The sequence below is a fragment of the Periplaneta americana genome, chromosome 5 (genome assembly GCF_040183065.1).
Source record: "Periplaneta americana isolate PAMFEO1 chromosome 5, P.americana_PAMFEO1_priV1, whole genome shotgun sequence".
NCBI lineage: Eukaryota > Metazoa > Arthropoda > Insecta > Blattodea > Blattidae > Periplaneta > Periplaneta americana.
Genome location: NC_091121.1, coordinates 68,162,860 through 68,186,481, shown reverse-complemented (window position 1 = coordinate 68,186,481; position 23,622 = coordinate 68,162,860). Strand labels below are relative to the sequence as shown.

The 23,622-nt window shown below is 35.5% G+C and overlaps 1 long non-coding RNA gene across 1 annotated transcript in view; it reads right to left on the bottom strand.

Annotated features, from left to right (window-relative positions):
* LOC138700498 (uncharacterized) overlaps positions 1–23,368 on the bottom strand; it is a 165,136-nt gene extending 141,768 nt beyond the window's left edge. Inside the window, exon 1 of the long non-coding RNA XR_011332363.1 lies at positions 23,258–23,368. This is a non-coding gene — a long non-coding RNA (uncharacterized lncRNA). The remainder of the gene's footprint in view (positions 1–23,257) is intronic.
* Positions 23,369–23,622: the final 254 nt, after the last annotated feature.

Sequence of the window (23,622 nt, the reverse complement as noted above, 5' to 3'; positions counted from 1 at the left end):
ACGACAACGATGAATGAATATTAAAACCATTGAATGTGGCGCTCGATGTAAGTCAAAATATTGACAAACTGCCTAAAATGGCTATTGATTATCATTATATTTGCATGATGTAAAAAAGATGGTAAACTACTTCCTAATTGGAATATCTACTTTAAACACTGCATTATATGTGAGAACCTTGTGTTCAACAGTTATGAAGTGTCAATACATAAATATTAAAATTAACAAACTGCCTACAATAGCTAATGGATATAATTTTATATACATGATGTGAAGAAAATGGAACGTACTTCTTGTTGGAGTGTGTACTTTAAACACTGTATTGTGGGCACGAACCTTGTGTACTACAAATATGAATAAAATATCAGTATAGCCTATACAATATTGAAACATAATGTTAAAGCCTGATGTAACTTAGAGTGAATAATAAATGGCTGTTGCCTGTTAATTATACACACGACGCGAATGTATCGTATTGCTAAATGTAGAGTATTTTCTTGTTAAGCCGTTAAGATCCATTACTTCAAATTATTGATAAAAGTATATATAACAGATGAATGCATGGATACGCGAGTTTATGACAAAATGAGTGAATAAATTAATTAATGAACGAATAAAAAATTACTTAATTGGCTGTTTGCATCAATGAAAGATTGACTCAGTCAAGAATGAATCAAGCAATCAACCAACAAACGAACAGATTTCCAGATATTCGCATTAATTTATTCGATTCAGTTACTCGGACTTGCAGAATGTACGTACACTCTAAGTTCTCTATTCTTTTACACTACAAGGTTATAAGAGAGAGAAAGATATCCTAGTATTAATTTCCATTATAATTAAGTAACTATTGTTTGAAATAATTCATTTGGCGCCTAAGGAAAAATTTATTTTGGAAGAAGCAAGATACATAGGACATTCTGTAAAATTATATATAGAATGGATGATTTAGGTAAAGAGTGAATGAATTAGAGATGGGAATGATTTAGTTAACATGAGTGATTTGAGGAGTGAATAGTAGGTCTAGATATGGTTACAAAATTAATGATTTAGCTGGAGTGAAATATTGAGTTAGAGAATGAATAATTGAGTTTGTGAATGGATTTGAGAGTAAATGATTGAGTTATAGAATTAATTAGGCCTATTTAATTACAAGGTAAATGACTGAATTAGTGTGAATAACCTACAGAGTGAATGAATTAGTTGCAGAGTGAGTGATTCAGTTAGAGAGTCAATTATTGAGTTACAGAGTGAATGATTGAGTTATAAAGTGAATGGATTGAATGATCGAGTTAGAGATGAAATGATTTAATTATAGTGTGAGCTATTGATTTCTGGATTGAATTATTGAGTTATAGATTGAATTACTGGATTGTAAAGTGTATTATTGCGTTTCAGAGTAAATTATTGCTTTCAGAATGAATTTTTATTTCAGAGAAAAATATTTCATTGTGCACTATTGAGTTGTAGAGAGAACTATTTCGTCGTAAAGTGAATTATTGGATAGTAGAGTGAATTATTTGGATCTGTAAAATGAATGATTGAGTTATAGAAGGAAATATTGAACTGTATATTGAATTATTGAGTTGTAAAGTGAATAATTGAGTTGTAGAAAGAAATATTGAACTGTATATTGAATTATTGAGTTGTAAAGTGAATAATTAAGTTGTAGAAGGAAATATTGAACTGTATATTGAATTATTGAGTTGTAAAGTGAATAATTGAGTTGTAGAATGAATTATTGAATTATTGGCTTAGAGAGTGAATACATGATTGATTGATTGATTGAGTGAGTAAATGGATGATTGAATCGGTGAATGTTTTTAGTTGGTCATTTTACGGCGTTCTATCAACTGCTATGCTTATCTAGCGTCTGAGTGTGATGAAGGTGATAATGCTAGCGAGATGAGTCCAGGGTCCAAGGGCCGAAAGTTACCCAGCATTTCCTCTTAACGGGCTGAGGGGAAAAAAACCCGGAAAAGCCTCAATCAGGTACCTCGCCCCAACCAGGATTTAAGCCCGGTTCCGCTCGTTGCACGAACAGGTATTATAACCGTTACTCCACAGAGGTGTACACAGTGAATGTTAAAGCAAGTTATTGAGTAACTGGTTCAGTGACTTAGGAAATGAATGATTTAGTGAGTAAATCTATGAGAGAGTAAGTGAGTTAGTGAACAAATGATTGAGTGGGTGTGGCGAGTAGTGGTTGAGCGAGTCAATAAGTGAGTCATTTTGTGTGCGAGTTATTGAGTGAGGGGACCTTGAGAGTACGAACGAATACGTTAGTGAGTGAGTGAGTGAATGAGTGAGAGATTGAGTCAGCAAGTTAATAATGGGATCATAGGTTGAATGAGTTAGTGAGTGAGTAAATGTTATCAGTAAGTGAAATAACATGTTAGTGACTGAATTAAGAAATTAGTGAGTGAGTGTATGGCTTTGACAATTAAATGGATGAATGAATTAATGAATTGATGGGAAAGCGTTTGAATTGGCGACTGTATAAGTGACTGATGAATGACTGGGTCAATGAAGGAACAATAGTGAATGTGTCGGTGAATAAGTGCGAAAGAATGTTAACTCGTTATTCTTTATTGAAAACTGCAAAATGTTGTGCAACTTTGAAGTAAGGAAATATCTCATTGTCTCGCAACATTAAAGGTTGGACAGCGCTTGATGTGGCACAGGGGGAATCCCGTTTATCGTTGCTCCTTTTAAAGCAGCATTTGAGCGGATAAACCTGAAACCTATCCCACAGCAGCATCTTTACAGCTACCTTTAAAACGGATCGGCTACCTCGTGCAGTCCGGCGCGGAATCCTTCACTTAATGACTCATTTCACTGTTGAGCACTTCATTGTTTCACGGCCTCCTGCAACTTTTACGCTGGCTCGTATTCCTGGATCGTTACGCGGTGCCCTGCATTGTCAGAGTGGTGGTCTAATGGCTTATAAACGCGCACACAATCTTGTTTTAAGAACGTTAACATTAAAATCCCCTATGGGTTTCAGAAATTTAAAAGCATCTAAAATGTAATAACTTGTTAAATAACCCAATATTCTGTTTTAGCGTGTTTCATAGCTCAGTTCTTACTCGTATTTTATGATTGCCTTTGCACATTTATAGCGCTAAAATGGAAATACAGATATTTCTGAAGGGGAAGATAGCCTCTCCTGATCTGAATTAATAGAATTTAGGAAAATTCTCTTTCTCATGGATATATTATGTTTTAAGCTGTCTTCGCCGCACATTGGAAAGGCTATAGATTAGTGTTCATTGAACGTTTTAGTATAAAACGTAAGTCATTACCAATAAAAATGTATTACAATCCCCATACAAAATGCAACGTGTGTTTAGTGTCTTAATTAATATTGATTTCAAAAAGGCATATGACTCAGTTAAGAGACATCATTTTATTTTTACTTACATTTTTAATATTAACCTGGATTTACCTTTAGAGAACCGGAAACACAGTTCGCTATTCCCTTCCACGCCTGTAGTACGATGATACTGGCGTAAAACACAAACAAATTACTCTACTAGGTATAGGAGGGAAGAAAAGTAGTTCATCCATTTACGTAAACTAGGACATATCGCGATTTTGAGTTCGATAATTTTTATTAGGTTTTTGTTTAATCAAAATACAGTACTGTATTAAGAATAAGTGTGTTTACTCACGAACTGAGTTATCCATGCGAACGTATTCATTATGCAGTGTATATTATACTGTCTACAGCACATTAGCGTACAATATAGAGAAAGAAATTAAATTGAAAAATAATCATAATATGAATATTTAAACACATTTTTGAAAATAGTGACCGTTCATTTCGATATAGGCTTCAGTTTTTTGTGCATATTATCGCACTATAGACTATTAGTAACTCATGTTGAAATAATTCTGTACCTACTCTATAAAAGAGTACCTTACGTACTGTAAATTCAATCTTCACTTCTGCCCGATCCGAAAAGATAAAATTACTCAGAAATGCTATCTACTGTCCGTCCAAGTGGTTATGCCGCAGGATCGTAGAAAGGGGTAAAATCTCGTGACACTTAATTACTCAACGAGGCCCTTTTATTTTAAGTCATTTTAAACAGTTGTATAATATTACATAAACGTCCAATTCTTAACAGAAATTAATCTTTTCAGATAAGAGCTAAAAAAGCCCAGCTTTTACAGAGGGGCGAACAGAAGCAGGCGGTGGAAATCGGGATGCGATATAGGCAAACGGACAGTACCTGTGCGAAAATATGATTCAATATTGACAGCTCTTTCGTCACTGGAAAACCGGAACATATTTCTGGAACGTACTATACTCGCTAACTCAGTACCTACTGTTTACTATATGCGGCCTTGGTTCTGTTTGGAGGACAGTTGAAACTTCATTAGTAGAAGGGGTGGGAGTGAAGTACATTAAAAAACTGAGGTACAATAAAAATTGAAGTAAAAATAAAATTATGTCCCCGTATAATATCCTTATTGAATTTGATATTCTCAAGGAACTTACTTACTTACAAATGGCTTTTAAGGAACCCGAAGGTTCATTGCCGCCCTCACATAAGCCCGCCATCGGTCCCTATCCTGTGCAAGATTAAGCCAGTCTCTATCATCATACCCCACCTCCCTCAAATCCATTTTAATATTATCCTCCCATCTACGTCTCGGCCTCCCTAAAGGTCTTTTTCCCTCCGGTCTCCCAACTAACACTCTATATGCATTTCTGGATTCGCCCATACGTGCTACATGCCCTGCCCATCTCAAACGTCTGGATTTCAAGTTCCTAATTATGTCAGGTGAAGAATACAATGCGTGCAGTTCTGTGTTGTGTAACTTTCTCCATTCTCCTGTAACTTCATCCCGCTTAGCCCCAAATATTTTCCTAAGCACCTTACTCTCAAACACCCTTAACCTATGTTCCTCTCTCAGAGTGAGAGTCCAAGTTTCACAGCCATATAGAAGAACCGGTAATATAACTGTTTTATAAATTCTAACTTTCAGATTTTTGGACAGCAGACTGGATGATAAGAGCTTCTCAACCGAATAATAACACGCATTTCCCATATTTATTCTGCGTTTAATTTCCTCCCGAGTGTCATTTATATTTGTTACTGTTGCTCCAAGATATTTGAATTTTTCCACCTCTTCGAAGGATAAATCTCCAATATTTATATTTCCATTTCGTACAATATTCCCGTCACGAGACATAATCATATACTTTGTCTTTTCGGGATTTACTTCCAAACCGATCGCTTTACTTGCTTCAAGTAAAATTTCCGTGTTTTCCCTAACCGTTTGTGTATTTTCTCCTAACATATTCACGTCATCCGCATAGACAAGAAGCTGATGTAGCCCGTTCAATTCCAAACCCTGCCTGTTATCCTGAACTTTCCTAATGGCATATTCTAAAGCGAAGTTAAAAAGTAAAGGTGATAGCGCATCTCCCTGCTTTAGCCCGCAGTGAATTGGAAAAGGATCAGATAGAAACTGACATATACGGACTCTGCTGTATGTTTCACTCAGACACATTTTAATTAATCGAACTAGTTTCTTAGGAATACCAAATTCAATAAGAATATCATATAATACTTCCCTCTTAACCGAGTCATATGCCTTTTTGAAATCTATGAATAACTGATGTACTGTACCCTTATACTCCCATTTTTTCTCCATTATCTGCCGAATACAAAAAATCTGATCAATAGTCGATCTATTACGCCGAAAACCGCACTGATGATCCCCAATAATTTCATCTACGTACGGAGTTAATCTCCTCAAAAGAATATTGGACAAAATTTTGTACGACGTCAACAAAAGTGATATTCCTCGAAAGTTACCACAGTTGGTTTTGTCCCCCTTTTTAAAAATAGGTACAATTATGGACTCCTTCCATTGATCTGGTACAATTTCCTTTTCCCAAATAGCAAGTACAAGTTTATAAATTTCGCTATATAATATTCTCAAGGAACTACTTCGATTAATTAAAATGTGTTTCAATTAAACATACAGACAGTCTGTATAAGACAGTTTATGTATGATGCTTTTTCAATTCACTGCGGGCTAAAGCAAGTAGATGCACCATCACCTTCACTTTTTAACTGTTAGCTGGATAGCACAATTGCCAGCAACTCATCTCATATCGGGTGCACAGAAAGGTTACTTAAGTTGAAGTGATTAGGAATGTTACATATTCCATCCGATAAGCACATATACCTTTACATAAAGTAGCAGTTTCTGATAGGAATTAAATTCGAGTTTCCTGTAATTGTAACTGAAGTATTAGTTCAGCTGTTATGAAGAAAACTAAACCTTAATAATAATAATAATAATAATAATAATAATAATAATAATAATAATAATAATAATGTAATTGCGACAATCTTGAAAAGTGAGCAGAAATTGGCAAATGATATTTAGAAAAAAGTCCATAAATATTCCCTCCTTAATTTCAAAATTATTTTAAATCAACTGTTCTCTGAAAAAAAAAATAATAATAATAATAATAATAATAATAATAATAATAATAATATTTATACAGTTGAAATAAAGTTTCATATTTATTACCGTTTTTTGGAGAAAATTTGAAGTTATTGAATCACTTTTCCGTTAAAAACCTAAGCATGACAGTTTTCCCAATTGTTTTAAGTCATATTTTTGTGACCAGCTTTAGTATTTGATCGTAAGTCAGCATCGTACAGAATTACGATGTGCTGTAGACAAGACTAAGATTCTCGGAAACTCACAAAATGTTAAGGCAACACAGCAAACTGTTTACACAAAGGAAATGTATCAACAGATGTACTAGGAACGAGGTTGACGACTACTCTGATCGCTTTACGAGTGCCGGAAATTGTTATTCCAGTTAATGCTCTATTTGAAGTGAACAGACGGACTAATGTCATTGAAATAGCCTAAGGTAATGCTTCTCAAACTATGGTCCGTAGGTAGTTGTCTTTAAAACAAATTAAAGGTTTAACATTTAAGAGTTATTTCCGATTTTTCAACCCTTGGAAAGTCTTCATTTTAAGCTGACGTCGACAGTTTTCAATGTGCGCTGATTCATAAAGCCAGAAAATGATTTAGAGAATTTTAAATGATAGTCACTTAATATATGTAACAGTACGTCGTTAGACTGACTTAAAATCAATTCTCTCTCTTTCCCCTTCACTAGATAAGACTAATAATTGGAATTATTTCTTCCTTCTCCCAATAATAATGCTGGGAATTAGAGGAATGTAGTATTTTGAATAATAATGATAGACCGTGTAGCAACCACGATAACATTTCGAAGCATGGCGTGTCAAGGTCTCCCCGGCGAGTATTACAGACAAAACGTACAGGACACGTTTCATACGTTGTGTCAGAGTAGTTTAGGTCCTTGAAGAGTACTCTGCAGTAGTCGAAATGAAGCATCACAAGTGCAGTAAATTTTACCAAGTGTATTTTGAGGACAGCTGGGACGATGTCATTTAAGAAACTGAGTGAGTGGAGTATCGAAATTTACTGTTTTAGTGATTTATGTGACCTGTACTTTCTAATTTAAATTTATATCCATGCACACTCCTAAATTTTTAACAGAGCTACTATATTTTTGCAATGTCCTCGCCATTCATTATTACATTAGACATTCTTTCAATCTGTAGCGAATTTAACAAGCGTTGGTGCCCCATTAAGACAGCCTGCGTTTTCTCTGTGTTAAATTTAAGTCCATGAACTTTGGCCCATGAAATCACTGCATCCAATTCGTTATTCAATTTGTCTGTCGCCTGCTTCAGGTCGTTTTTCGTTGTATGTCATCAACATATAGGTGGTATCTGCAACATTTTATAGGGCTCTCAATATCATTAATGTACATCATAAAAAGCAAAGACCCCGTACTGATCCTTGTGTAACTCCTGCCTTGACGATACACCATCCTGATGAATGAAAGTTATTTAGTACAGAGCATGCGTGCGCTACTTTTTAATTAGTTAATGCCCTTGATTTTAAATACGTGATCTCTTCTGAAAGGTGAATATGGTGTACGAGGATTGGAGAAACACCTCATTAAAGGCACTAGAGTAATACGACAGCCATTTTCTGCTGTTTACAATATTAACTAGGGAAAAAATCTGCACTTGACGCTCCTATCAGCTGGACCTCAACTATTAGCGGAAATTGAAAATACTTAAGCCAATGATAACACAGAAGCACAGTGGAATTCAGCAATCTAAAAACTCCTTTATTGTAAGAATGATTGTACACTCGCCCAGGCGAATGCCGTAAAAGTATTATGTTCTTCCTCCAGCGATTCTATAATAAGACTTAGACTAAAGTAATAATATGGATAGGGTAAAGTTGCCTAATTCCGTGATATTCCTCATCCGTGATACATTTTTTAAATTGAATGTCACTCAAAGCTTTGACATTCGACCATAGCGCCAGACATCTTTCTCGAAAGTGTACATTTTTCGCCTACTTTTGAGACATCGGTGAACTTCCTAGCAAGTTACCAAATCCTGGGACATTTAGTTAAAAAAACGTAACACGGAATTAGGAGTATCAAGGAATTAGGCAATTTTACCCTAGTATAGGCCAGTGGTCGGCATAGATTACGTCATATAAAATGCAGTCTACACAGCAAAGGAGTAGGTAGAAGGAGGAGGATACCAAACTGCTTCACGTTGAATGAACAAGTGATGGCTAAGGGGAGGGAGATGATGCCTTACCCATCCACCCTGTTTATGTATTACGGGATTCACTCGCGAATCAAGAAATGACGATCACGTGTATAGGGTTACCAGGTTACCATACGTCCTAATTATCTTGGCAATGTCCTCTTTTTCAAGGTTAAATTACTATTCGGGAAGAATTAAAAAAAAACAACTCTAATTTCTGGAAATTGGAGTGGTTTTATTTTTAAAACATGCTTGGATTTTATCAACGGAAGTGAAGATTCTCGACATATTAACATCTTTGTTTTACTCACGAGTTAAGAGCTCAGAATGACACTCAAAACTTTTTTTAAGGTTTGAAGTACAGAGCCCATTTCTCTTAGCGCTTTACTGGTTGGTTCGCATAAGACTCACACGAAGATCTCTTTGTTCTGTTATCGCAATTTGCGTACATAATTGGTTCACACGAGCTTACAGGTCAGAATCGCGAGTTCTTTGCCACGTTCGCCGAGCATTTTGCCACTTCTTTAATTCAAATGCAATGGTACCTATAAGGAAAGGGATCTCCTTGTTGTGGAGTCAGTGAAGGGGTAGCAAGCTATAGTGAAGTTCCGGTGTAACTTTTGCCATTTCACTTGTGTAGTATTCCATTCGTACTTGATAAAAATTCCTGACATTTTAAAGATAATCAGATCAAAAGTGAAATATTCATGAGCTGTTTAAATGAAATTGCCTTCCATTGGATCATGAACGACTTTAATTTTAATGGACAATGAAGTTCATCCTTTTAGTTTTTATGTAGACCTATTTCAATATGCAGTCTCCGATTATAATAAATTAGTTATTACGCCTGGTCACATATTATAACAGATTTATCAACTTAATGCACTTTCAAGGCAACAACTTTTACCAATTTCTGTATGCTGCCATCTAGCGACTGCAAAAGGAGTCACGTTATAACCTTGAGCGGGCACTGTGTAATATCATACAGCTACTTTTCCATCTAGCGGTTGTTACCGAAAGTTCATTGTTATACAGTGGCGAAGCGTAGTGGCCGTTCTCTTTTAGATGTTTTTAAAATGGGGATGGCCAATCTGTTATAAATGTGATCAGGGGTATTAGGTATCAAAGCATTCAGGATATTTAACACTTGATTTCATTTTATTGCCCGAAATTGAACATCTTTGGGTTATTATGTGATTTTGTAACTCTAAGATGTTGTTCATAGATTTGAAGAATACGATTGATATGGCGCGCTCATTTTTACACTTCAAGATATGTTAACCCTATGATAATAACTGATTAAGTACCGGTAGCTAACTAATAACGAAAATACACATTGTTAAGACGTACGTAGGTAACGAAATTAGCTAGTAACTTGTTATATGGCTGTCTCACAGAGTGATCAACTAAATGATTAGCATTTTTCTTTCAACTGAAGAACTAGTCTCCTTATAGAGCACTCTGTATACTTGTAGTTTCCGGAGTTGAACCCGCGTACTTACAGACTTGGTTTGCTGCTTGTGAAAAAATCTGAACACCTGTCTCGTCCAGCTCCGTCTGCGACGGTACTGCGGAGTGAACGGCGGGGAGGGGGTCCCATACTTGCACTCTACTCGGTTACTTTGAATTCGTTGCGAGCGAAGACACGGGAAGGTTTTGTCATGTACTGGATCCAATTTCCGCGGCTAAGATGCAATTCTCTGCCGGCCATGTAACGAGTCCCTGACTGGGGATCTCAACGCAACCAAATTCATTTCCCCGGCCCCATTTCTCTGGCTTCACGTAATGCATTGTATTCTGTTGTTGCCAATCCGACAGAAATGGGGGCCATTTCTGCAATTGAGCGCTTCTTCAGCCCCCCCCCTCCTTCCATTATCCCACACCTCCCCATGAGAAATTTTCGTATATCTTAACACTGGAGTAGTGCTCTTAAATGCAGCAATGGCTCAAGTCTTGAGGGTAATAATCGTGAAAAATTTAGTTCTTCCATTCCCTTATCAAGGGGAATTGAGAAACAACGGATGTGTGTGGTTGCATTCTACCTCTGCAAAATGTCGGTTGTAGGTCGAGTAAATACAGACGTCTCTATTACTTGTCTGTAAGCTTCTCGCCACGGCATTAAGATTCAAACTCTGAAAAATCTTGTGAGATTTATGTCAGCATGGTCACTGAAGATTGAAATATCTACTGTGATAGGCTGCAATGTTAGGAAGTTTAAAGAACAAAGCAAGTAAGGAAATACGCTTAACATATTACGAGGTAATTCCTACTTTCAGTTGTGAAGCGAGCACCGACATAGAAGACTTTCAAAATTGCAGCAGCATTGCCCGTGGCCGAGTGCTTAACTCCTCTGGCTTCCACTATGGAGATTCGAGTTCGATTCCCGGTCTGGGAACGAGAGGTTTTTCCTCGGGGTTCTACCGTTTCCCCTCACCTAGAGTTACCATCCTTCCGACAAAAGGAGGACATGTCCTCTTTTTTAATCATTTTATCCTGTCCGGCAGGCATTTAAAAAGATTGAAATGTCCGGCATTTCGCATTTCAATTAGAATTAATATGAATATTGAATAATGTGCGATATTATGCATAGAATATCTGAACAATGGTGAAAATCTATGAAAGAATTTAACTGCTTTCAATGGTTGAAGCTGGAACACATAAAAAACATAAAATATGATGATCTATTGACAAGCATTGAATTCTTACACTCTATTCTAAGTTATTAAGATTTAAGTTTAGATAAACAATGGTGCAAATTCTTCAATTCCAATAGTTCTGCGAGTACTAAACTTTCTCAGAACTCTTAAAAATATGTCAATTCTATTCATTTATCCCAAGTCACAATGGAAGTGCTGAGAGAGCATTTTCCCTAATATGTGCTCAATGGACAAAAGAATGAAATCGTATGCTAACGGAGACAGTCAGAGGTATCATCATGGTGAAATATAATTTCAAGGACATGTCCTGTGAACAGTTCCATAGTTATTTGTTACAAGACATAAGTTTGTCTCTCCAGGTTCTTGTGCACAAAGTAGGCTCCACCGATAAGTAGGGTACAGATATAATACTGATCCAGCAACTAGTGAGAAAACTGACTAAGATGAACCATTGTTTAACTTTGTTCATACCAATTTTTAAAAAGTCTTCCTTTTTTCAGCAATGTCCTCTTATTTTAGATTCCATGTCCTCCTTTAGAATTTCTTCTCATGGTAACCCTACCCTGATCATTATGATTCCACCAATATACCGTAACCATTCTCATTCTGCGGGGTCCTGAGCCAAGTCTCCAAAACAAATAAAAATGGTTGAAAGGTACACATTGTGCTTAATAAATAGGCCTGCTATTAAAATAGAAAGAGAAAAACATTTTAGAGGACAGTTTCTTGATGTAAATTCTTTCTTCTAAATTAGTGAAGACATAAGGAAAGACTCGAAGATTGTTCTACATGTCAAACATGATCGTAGTTCTTAATATTCTCTACTTGCTTGTATTAGGCTGACAAGTATCTTTCAAGTCCAGCGAAATAGACCACTTTATCCTTTACATGGTTCTCCGTCCATGTGGATTATGCCACATTTTTGGTAGTTAGATTCCTTATATTTTATGTTATATCTTTGTAGCTTGCAGCAGTATCTCCACCTAGCGGTCGTTACCAAAAAGTTCGTTTTTGACAGTGGAGATCCTAGTGTTTTTCTTTTATAATTGCCAGTTCATAACATGGGAACAGCCAATCTGGTATATATGTGATGCGTATAACAGCAAATATAAGATTAAACATTCAAACAATAGGGAAATGTTCCATTTGAAATGGGTTACTTCAACCTTTCCATAGTTCTTCGCCTTTCAAGATTATAATTCATATTTTTAGTAGACACACACAAGATTAACACACTAACAAAAACAAAATGTGCAAACAGAATTGATGTCTGTGTCATAAATATTTCTAAATTTAGAATTCTGAAGTAAGAAACTAAGAAATAAGCCTAACTGGGCTATGCTCTTATTTAGAATCAGATGAAGATACTTGTGTTTAAAGAGGTTCCTATCAAGAAAGTGATCAGTAGGGACCGGATTTTTAGTTTTTTAAGAAGTACATTTTAGGTGTAATAGGTTTTTTAAGTTTTTTGTCCAAACTGTGAAAGGGGTAGCAAACATTGCCTGAATGTTAAAAATGTACGCTTACAGTCAGTTTTAAACAACATAACTTTTCTCTCGGTGATAAAGATGGAATTATTTCCAATCCACTATCGTAATAAATGCGATTTAACTTGTTTCGGCATAGCATAACAAAACACAATATATATATATATATATATATATATATATATATATATATATAATATATATAATATATGTTAACGCCAGAAGCACCGGAATAAGACAGACTGCACAGATACCTAGAAAAGTTCACAGATCGTACCCGCACACGCAAGATCACAGACTTCTATCTGGGAACATGCCCGAAAGCTTCACGAATTTCAACAGCGAGACTTTTTCACAGTTCATACACCTCAAAAGAAAATTAAGTCACTTCAAACCCTTCTACTGACACGTCATATCTGCGATCAGTAAAAATTCCAATATTCATGAAGCCCCAATCAGTGTCCTTAGGAGGGTGGAGCTTCTGAAGGACGGTCTCATTTACAAAGAAAGACGGAATTCCCTGCTAACCATCTTATTCAAAACAACAAAATAAAATGTTACCGTTAAAGTAATCCTTTGTAAATACAAGGTTTGACGTGTCTGAACTTCATTCAGTTTTAGTTGCAATTATGTGTTGCTTCCGGAAAACCCTGCATTACACCAACATTGAAAAAAGTGTAATCTACATCGCTTAGTTACAAATGGTTTTTTAAGGAACCCGGAGGTTCATTGCTGCCCTCACATAAGTCCGCCTTCGGTTTCTATCCTGAGCAAGATTAATCCAGTCCCTACCATCATAATCCAACTCCCTCAAATCCATTTTATATTATCCTCCCATCTACGTCTCGGCCTTCCTAAAGTTCCTTTTCCCTCAGGTCTCCCAATTAACACTCTATACGTATTTCTGGATTCACTCATACGTCCTATATGTCCTGTTCATCTCAAACGTCTGCATTTAATGTTCGTAATTATGTTAGGTGAAGAATACACTGTGTGCAATTCTGCGTTGTTTAACTTTCTCCATTCTCCTGTAACTTCATCCCTCTTAGCACCAAAATATTTTTCTAAGCACCTTATTCTCGAACATCCTTAACCTCTGTTCCTCTCTCAAAGTGAGAGTGCAAGCTTCACAATCATACAGAAAAATCGATAATATAACTGTTTTATAAATTATAAATTTCAGTTTTTTTTAAGCAGACTAAATATCCAAAGGTTCTCAACCGAATAATAGCAAGCATTTCCCATATTTATTCTGTGTGTAATTACCTCCCGGTTGTCATTGAAAATTTGTCTCTGAGTCCGCCGAGTTAACTCTGTGGTAGCGTGTCTGACTCCAGACTAGCTGGTCCGGGTTCGATTATCGGCGGGGTCAGAAATTTTCTTGTAAAATTTCTACCTCGGGACTAGGAGAGATGGCAACAATTTCTAACCACTAAATTGTGTACCGATATGCCTGGGTTAAATCCCTAATCTCTCTGCAGTGCATATGAAGGGAAGGCATATGTCACTGTTGATAGTGATTCGTCCGTCGGTTGGGGACGTTAAGCCTGGCGGCCCCCTTGGTGCTATCCGACATAAGTAGGTTAAGTGCCGGCACCGATTTCCCCTTCTCCCTTCCTCATCTTCAACATCCTCACCCATTCCCTACACTACACATACACGAACACTTAACATACACTCACCCTAATATACGACACAACTCTTCAGAGATACGCATCATGCATAACGTGGCCCGCCGAAGTGGTGTGCAATTTGAAAGTGGGTCACAGTCCTACCATCTATCCGTAGTATGCGGAACCCGAATCACGCAAAGTGAAGTGAGTAGGCATTGGACACACACATTTGTTGCTGTTGCTCCAATGTATTTAAATTTTTCTACCTTCAATTTTTATATTTCCATTTCGTATTATGTTCTGGTCACGAGACATAATCATATACTTTGTCTTTTCAGGATTGACTTCCAAATCTATCTCCTTACTTTCTTCAAGAAAAATTCCTGTGTTTTTCCTTTTTGTTTGTGGATTTTCTCCTAAAATATTCACGTCATTCGCGTAAACAAAAGTAATAAAATATTGTCTAATACTAGAAGAGTTTTGTTTCAACTAAAGTAAAACAGTAACCTGATAAAATATCGCTTTCGGTCGAAACATTAAATTTCAAATATATACAGTATTTGTATAATTAAAAGCCGTCCGATTGTCCCTCTTCAATATCCCAAGAATCTGTGAGACTGATTTATTCACACCCTATAGTCTTGTTCCGAAATTCGTATTGTATGGCTCTCAAAGATGTGGAATATGTGGGAAAATATTCAGAGACCCACACATATTGTGACCTCGGAGTCTTTAGTTTTTTTGTATTGGAATATTGGTTGCGAAGATCCCCCTGACACAATCTGTTATGATATAAGTTCCGCGACTTCTTATCGATTCCGTTCGCAAGTGTCCTGTATGCTGATTCTGTGGAATCACTCCCTCGAGGTAGCAACTAACAGTGCGGGGACTTTCCTTTTTTATCTCCCCTCTTTGCACCTCACAATTTATATCTTTCTATGTCGCAGATATAATATACCCAGAGGCGGTGTCAGCTCTCCGTCGACTTTCCAGGCTCCCCAAATTGTTGTGAAATTCTGTTCATCTCGCTTTCTTGCTTTTCTGAAGTCGAATGTCTTGTATAAACTTTATGTACGAGTATATTATATTTAAACGGTTTTATAAACTTTAGTGCAAGATGTTATATGGGCAACACTATCTTAAATTGTTGTAATTTTTCATTTTTTTTTTGCAATTTTGTATCATCCTCTAGAGCAGGTCTGCACAAGGTTTGCGCTCTCCGAGCCGGCTCAAACCTCATCAGCGGAATGCAGATATTAGCTGCGCTTTGTATAAGGGTGGACTGGAAGAAGGGGTGATCTCGTACAAAATATACACAAAAAGAAGTACTATTACGAATGTTTATGAAATGAATTCCCGTTCAGTGTTTGCATAACTATCTTGGACTCTATTAATTAATAAAAAAATATTTATTTTACAGAAATAATAGAAATTCTATGGCTACTTAAATGTACAACATCATTTTGTTATATTTTTATTTATCAGTACATCAAAACGAGGTTTCATGCTGTTGGCAGCTGAAAGAAACAGTAGCCTACTGATCGTAATGAAACATCAGTTACAGATGTTCGATGTCTGCCTTTATTAAAGTTGATTATAGAAAACAGTTGCTCACAAAAATAAATGTTGAGCCAAACATAGCAATCATTTTCACAGCCAGCCTGTGTAGTCGTGGATATTATTGCTAATTTTTAGTCTTGTAAAACTCAACCAGGCTAGTAGTATTATTCAAAGGATCTTTAGCCCTTAGGTCACATTGAAGATCAATAAGTTCGAGCTGTAAATCGTTAAATGTTATTTTCCGTCTTTTAGATTCCTCCATACTGTACTGTAGCAGTAGATAAGCAACGTGAAACAGTTACTGAGAATAGGCCTACACACTGCACTCCACTAGATAACTGAGTGAGTGGTCGTTTCCCTCTCCTCTACCTATAGCAAGTGTTTGTCATTCTGATGTATCTTCCTCTCCGTTTCGGCGAGCGGTAAACACGGCTCTCCCGCTCCGAAGGAGCGCGCGCGCTCGTTGAGCGCTGTTTGTGCAGATATGCTCTAGAGTAATTCGAGACAAAAAAGGGCACTATAACAGTTTCGTTTTTCTCTTCACTATTTTCTACAACCTCTTACATTCACCACCAATTAATTTATTCTATTTTCGCCTTCATTCCAACATTAATGTCTTATTTAAACCTTTAAAAAAATTCACTTTCACTACTTCTCTCTTAATCATTTTTTTTTTATCATTTTACTTATCTCGATCGCATTTTGCTTACTACTAATAGCTAATCATTGTTTTATCCCTATACAATAGGTTCGTTGTTAGATATATTTCTTACAGTAACCACTGTTCCCTAATTTCACTCATTCTTTTCTTTCACTTATTTACCTCACTTGTTTTCTTTAGTCTGTGACTTGTTACCCTAGTTCTTCACCTCTTCCATACTTTTATTGCAGCTGTCTCTCTTAGCTTACTAATACTCCCTCTGTTCCAAAATATGGTATAGAAAGATGTCATTAATTCTGTTCCAAAATATGGTATACATTTGTTAAAATTCTAAGTAATATAATGTAACTTTAATACATCTTCTAGATCAGGGTTGGGCAGAATTATGCACCCTGTGCTTGCACGGTGTACTACGAGAGAAGTGTGCTTATAGAGTGCACGAAAACCGGTTTACTCAAGTTGCGGTACGTACTGTATATTTCAAAAGAAAATGCTATTCTACCAAACTAAATAAGAGCACAAAGTAAAGAAACACTTCCTTAAATACAAAACAAAACAAAACAAAACATGTCTGTTGCACATTAATTCATATTACTCAATTTCTCAAGATTTGGAGAAACTGTATTAGCACAAGCTATGCGAAGAACTGCCGTTAAAAGCCCATCATTTCTTGTTTGAGATTTGTTTATTTTCGTAATAGAAAATAACTGTTCACATCTATAAGTGGAACCAAATAAACACAAAACTTTCTCACACAACTTATGCAGATTGGGAAAGCGTCCTCTTGGGAATCCGTCATAAAACTGCGTAAGACTCGACCTTGAATCATATTTCGCTCGCATCTCTCGACCACATTCGCAGGTCAATCAATTCACACTATAATGAAGGAGGGACGTTATCAATAATCAGTTGGAATCTGAACATGTAGCAGAAATACGCAAATCCATTTCCAGGCAATCTAAATCGTGGAACCTTGATGTAAATTCCTCTAATAGACCGGGTAGAATACAATGCATACATTTCGAAATTTTCATTGTTCAAAATTCTATGCGCTTAGGTAAGAATTGGAAATGATATATTTCGCCCTTTTGCATTTGACGTATCCATAACAGCAATTTCTCGTTAAGAGCTGCAATTCTATCAGAAAATTGTGTATTAAGAATGTCTTTTCCCTGAAGTCCTAAATTTAGCTCATTTAAAAGCTGTTAAGGTCTGTTATAGCTGCTGGCACACTACAGCACTCTGCAGCGCTCGCACTTGGAATACCCCGTGCGCACGGAGGGCAAATGCACTCACACGCCCATCGCTGTTCTAGATACTTATTTGATTGGTAAATTAACATAACGAAAACATAAAAATTAGGTACATTTCATTCTGTGTGATGTCAAATTAATAAAAGAAAAAACAAAAATTATTTTGAGAGAGGCCAATTAACATAAAAACTGCAATAAATTATAACCCGTTTTTGTACGACTGTTGTGCCTTAGATGTTCTATTCAAAGTTGACTGGGTTGGTGTTACGTTTTCTGCAACAGGAACATCATAGCAGGTGTCCATTTAATTTCTGTTCATAATAAACTATTTAAATATTTTAGTTTGATGCACTACAGGTTACAAGATTTGTGAACTCACTTCACACCTTATTTTTAAAAAGTGTAAAACTCGTGTGTCTGCCTCAAGCAAAAAGAGATTCATTCTCATAGTGTTCATGTAAAAACTATGCAAATCTCATGGCATCCAATTACTTCACAACAATAGCCGGTAAATATTTTATAGCTGTTTCTTTCATGCCGCGGATGTTACACACAATTTGTCACGGATGTTACAGATGAATTAATGTCCTTCATTTTTCCAGTGACAACTGAAACATTTCTAAGTCAAAATATTCACTTGAACTGTAAGATTGCTAATTGTTTTTAACCCAAACTACTGAAAATAAATCTCAAAATGAATTATATTACAGAGTAAAAAGTTCCTTGAGACTGGAGTTCTGGAATTAATAGTGCAGACCTTCGAAATATTTCAACAATAGCACCTTGAAAAACATACATTAACAGCTGATCTCTCTGTGAGTAAGTGCTGCAAACTTTAGGTAAACGAAAAGTACCTCTTACCTAGTTAAGACCACTTAGATTTAATGCCCATACAACTTGTAAAATATTTTTCTTCTGAAAATAAAACATAAGATTATTAGTAATTGATTAACTAGCGGACTTACTCGTGTTAATTATGTAAGTTTGTGCAGCTTACAGCTGTTTCGGTGCTTCATCACACCATCCTCAGAGCCTACTAGATCTCGGCGACATCTCGAACTTCTCTGCCTGTTATATGGGTGCGTTTGATTGTTGAAAGGTGTTGAAAAGTGGAGTCAAATAGTTTGTGTCTACTGAAATTGATCTATGTGTTGAGAATTTGAACGGGGTGTGTTTTAGTGTGTTTGTATATTTCGTATTGTTCTAGTGTGTAGAGTTTTTGGTTCTTGGGTTGTATGTGTAGGATTTCCATGTCCGCATTTATGTTATTGTATGTATGGTTAGCATTAGTTATGTGATCGGTGTATGTAGATGTATTGTGTCCTCTGGTTATTGCTTTAATGTGTTCTTTGTAGCGTGTTTAGAATGATCTGCCTGTCTGTCCTATGTAGAACTTGTCGCAACTATTACATGTGAGTTTGTATACACCTGTGTGGTCGTATTTATTTGTTTGTGTTTGTGTGTTGAGATGTCTTTGTAGTGTGTTTTCTGTTCTGTTTGCTATGTTGTATTTCTGCTTTCTGAATGAAGATGCGATCTTATGTGTGCTTTTGTTTTCATAAGTTAGTGTGATGTATTTCTTGTGTTCTTGTGTTTGTGTTTGTGTTGTGTTTTGCGTGTTTTTGTGTTTAAGTTTTTGTTTTGTCTTTCTTATGATGTTGTCTATTAAGTTTGGATTGTAACCGTTTTCTTGTGCTATGTATTTGATTGTGTTCACTTCTTCATTGTAGTGTTGTTGGCTCATGGGTATGTTGAGTAATCTGTGTACCATTGTCCTGAATACAGCATGTTTGTGTTGTATGGGGTGGTTAGATGTGTTGTGTATGTGTGTGGTGGTGGTGGTGGTTGGTTTTCTGTATATTTTGAAGGTGTGTTTGTTGTCAAGTTACTTATATTCAAGTGTTAAAGGTAGTGTACGCAAGATTCAAAATGGATAAGATTATTTAAATTTAGAAACTTACAGATGTGGACAAATTATTAGCAAAATTGAAGATTTTTATTATATATTTTTACAAAATATGATTCTTCAATTTAGACTACAGTTGACATTTTTGCATATTTCCAAATTATTAGCAAAATTGAAGATTTGTATTGTATATTTTTAGAAAATTTAACTCTTCAATTTGGACTACATTTGATATTTTTGCATATTTACAAATTATTAGCAAAACTGAAGGTTTTTATTATATATTTTTACAAAATTTGATTCTTCAATTTGGAATACAGTTGATATTTTGGATATTTCCAAATTATTAGCAAAACTGAAGATTTTTATTTTAGTTTTACAAAATTTGACTCTTCAATTTGGACTGTAGTTGACATTTTTTCTAATTTACAAATTATTAACAAAATTGAAGATTTTTATTATATATTTTTACAAAAGTTAACTGTTCAATTTAAACTACAGTTGACATTTTTGCATATTTCTGTCTTTTGTAATGATAGAAATATGCAAAATTGTCAACTGTAGTCTAAATTGAAAAATCAAATTTTGTAAACAGAATTATCATAAAAATCGTCAATTTTGTTAATAATTTGTCCACGTCTGTATCTATGTCTTACACTAATAATAAACAAATATTTCTGAAAAAGACTTTTTCATTGGAATTCCCAATTTGCCTGGAATGACTGAAATAAATAAATGAACAAATAATTTAAATTGTAGGAAAGGACAAAGTAGTATCAATCTTTATCACTATAATGTATTTTCAACAGTCTTCGATGTCTAGTTTTGAGTCATGAATAGAATGTCAACCACATCACAAACAAGATATTTTCCCTTATAGTACCTGTGCCACGCGCCAAACATGAGGACACGCCAATATAGTTTATGAACAGCTAACCATATTTCCGTACGCACTGGGACAGAATACGGTCCCTAATCAGTAATCATCATAAAATATATTTTCCAGTTCATAATCTGAAAATGATTGATCTGATTTGATTTTAATAGAGAAACATTAAATTGGTTAGTCCAAGCCGTAAGCAACGGTCCAAGCACACGTAGAAAGTCGTGAGAAGTTTTGAGCTAGCGATCCAAACTACAATAGAAAGAAGTAAGGCTGCCAGTCCACTCCACGGTACACGACATGGATCCGGTTTTCGCCTCGAAGCAGTAGCACTGTTTGTCATATCAAATTATTTAGCAATCTAATTTTTGTAACAGCCGGTACGTGGCGCCAGCGTCGCGACGACGCCGTCCCGTTCCTTACATCTCACTTGGCTTGATCTTTGTCGACGGAACACATGTTCTTATTAATGCGTCCCCTCCCCACATTATAACGGACGTATTTAGCCGCGCACCATTGCTACCTACTCGACCTGCAACAATGGCCACGTCATCTTCTTCATTATCACTGTTGACACTTGATGGGTTTGCTGGAAGAAGGAAGGTGTGCAAACTGTGGTACTTGATCTTAATGTGGCTCGCGGTGCAACTTTAAATGTGTAATTGTATGTCAGTGTGTTGATTACCCAACTTTAAATGTTCTATTACGTTGAAACTACTTTCGTTATATAAATTACACGTTTGTTGTATGGATAATACACAGCGGGATTTTTTTTTATCAAAAAATTGGGGTGTAGTACCGGGACATCATTTTGTTTTTACTAACATTTTCAATATTAACCTCACTATACCTTTGGATTAACGATTGAGAACCGGAAACACTGTTTGCTACCCCCTTCTACGGCCGGAGTTTGATGACACTAGTTTAAATACAATAACAGTACCTTTACTAGGTATAGGAGAGAAGAAAAGTAGTGTATCCATTTACGTAAACTAGGAAATGTTACGATTTTGAGTTTGATAATTTTCGTTAGATTTTTGTTTAATCAAAACTAGCCTTATCCGTGCGCTCCGCTGCACCCGTTAGAAATAAATATAAAGTAATTACATAATTAAAATAGGACATTTGATCCAGAGTACATTCGTGTTTAATAGAAGAATAAATCGTTTATTATGCTACTTAATTTAAATTGTATTAAAAAATTAAAATGCGATCATTTTGATCCAGAGACCACTCATTTGGTCATAAAAATTATTTTAGGAAATACAGGAAACGAATGTACAAAATAGCCTATGAAGTTTTCTGTGCATAAGAAGCTATTTTAATCTTACCTGTCCTCGACTCACTCAGAAGTTCCTGTAATAACATTATAGCATTATGTCCATCTAGAGAAACTACACTTTCCAATGGTGAATTAATAATTAATTATACAAATCGGTTAATTTAGCTTCTGATATTACTTCATACAAACACAGAAACATTCTCTGTAAGCTATGTTTCATAGCTTTCGATTGTTGTTGTCCAAGGCCCCTTATAGACGAAGTCATTTGTTTTTTATTTCATTACACCGCCTTAGATGGCGTTGTTATTGTAATTTTGAAACTCATTTATCTCATTAAATATCAGTCTTATCAAAATTTTACATAGAGTAAAACTTATCGGAAATTGTTTTTAAAGAAATTTTTGTTATGTAATATTTTTTATGAAAATTAATAATAAGGGAGATATTTCGATTTATTTAATTCATGTCCCTTATAAACCCCCTTTTAAATAAAATATTTTGAATGCCATATAGCCTAAATTCTAAGTTACAACGAACTTAATTTATATTCCAATTTTCATATAAATCGGTTCAGCCATTATCGCGTGAAAAGGTGACAGACAGACAGACAGACAGACAGACATACAAACAAAAATGTCAAAAAAGCGATTTTCGGTTTCAGGGCGGTTAATTATATATGTTAGGACCAATTATGTTTGGAAAATCGAAAATTACCAGAAAAATTTCGGTTACAGATTTATTAGTAGTAGTATAGATACAGTACGGTATTAACAATTAGTGTTTTTACTCACTAACTGAACTATCCAAGCTAACGTATTTATATTATGCAATGTAAAGTATACTGTCTACAACACATCAGTACGCAATATTTACAGTGCTTTAAAACTTAAAAAGTGATCAAAATCAGGATATTTAAACAAATTATTGAAAATGGTGGTCGTTCATTTCGATACAGGCTTCAGTTCTTTTGTGTATATTATCAAAAACGTTTTCAAGCATATCTTCTGAAACTGAATGTAGCCTATGGTTTCTTGAATGGAATTATTTAATTATTCTATTGTTGTAGGATGTTCAGCAAACACAACTGTTTCACAGTAACCCCAAAGAAATAATGCAAAGCACTCAAATTAGGCGACATGGGGGAGCCATAATCCTACGCCTTTTGAAATAATTCTGTACCTACTCTATAACAGTGTACCTTTTTTATACTGACTATTACACTCTTACTACGTCATACTACTTTTGACCAATAAAACGGTACGAAAGGACGTATTTCGACCAATCATGGCTGCTTATCGCACAATTTTATCGCGTTCCTAGCATTTGTTTAATTTTATCGCGTCCCTAGCATTTGTTTAATTTTATCGCGTCCCTAGCATTTGTTTCTTTGTTTGCCAACATTTGAAACTGCGCTGGTCTGGACGTCAAAAAAAAAAAAAAAAAAATATATATATATATATATATATATAATTACAAACCACTCCAGTCGATGCACAGCAGTTTCGAATATGACTCGCATTGGCATTCAAGAACAAGAATTAATAAAAATCACTGATCATACCTATGCATCTTCTGAAATCCGATTTACAAATAAATGAAGAGCACCATTCGGAAATCCTGAATAGGTTGAATACACATGTAGGCCTAAATCAACGAGTTCCACTTC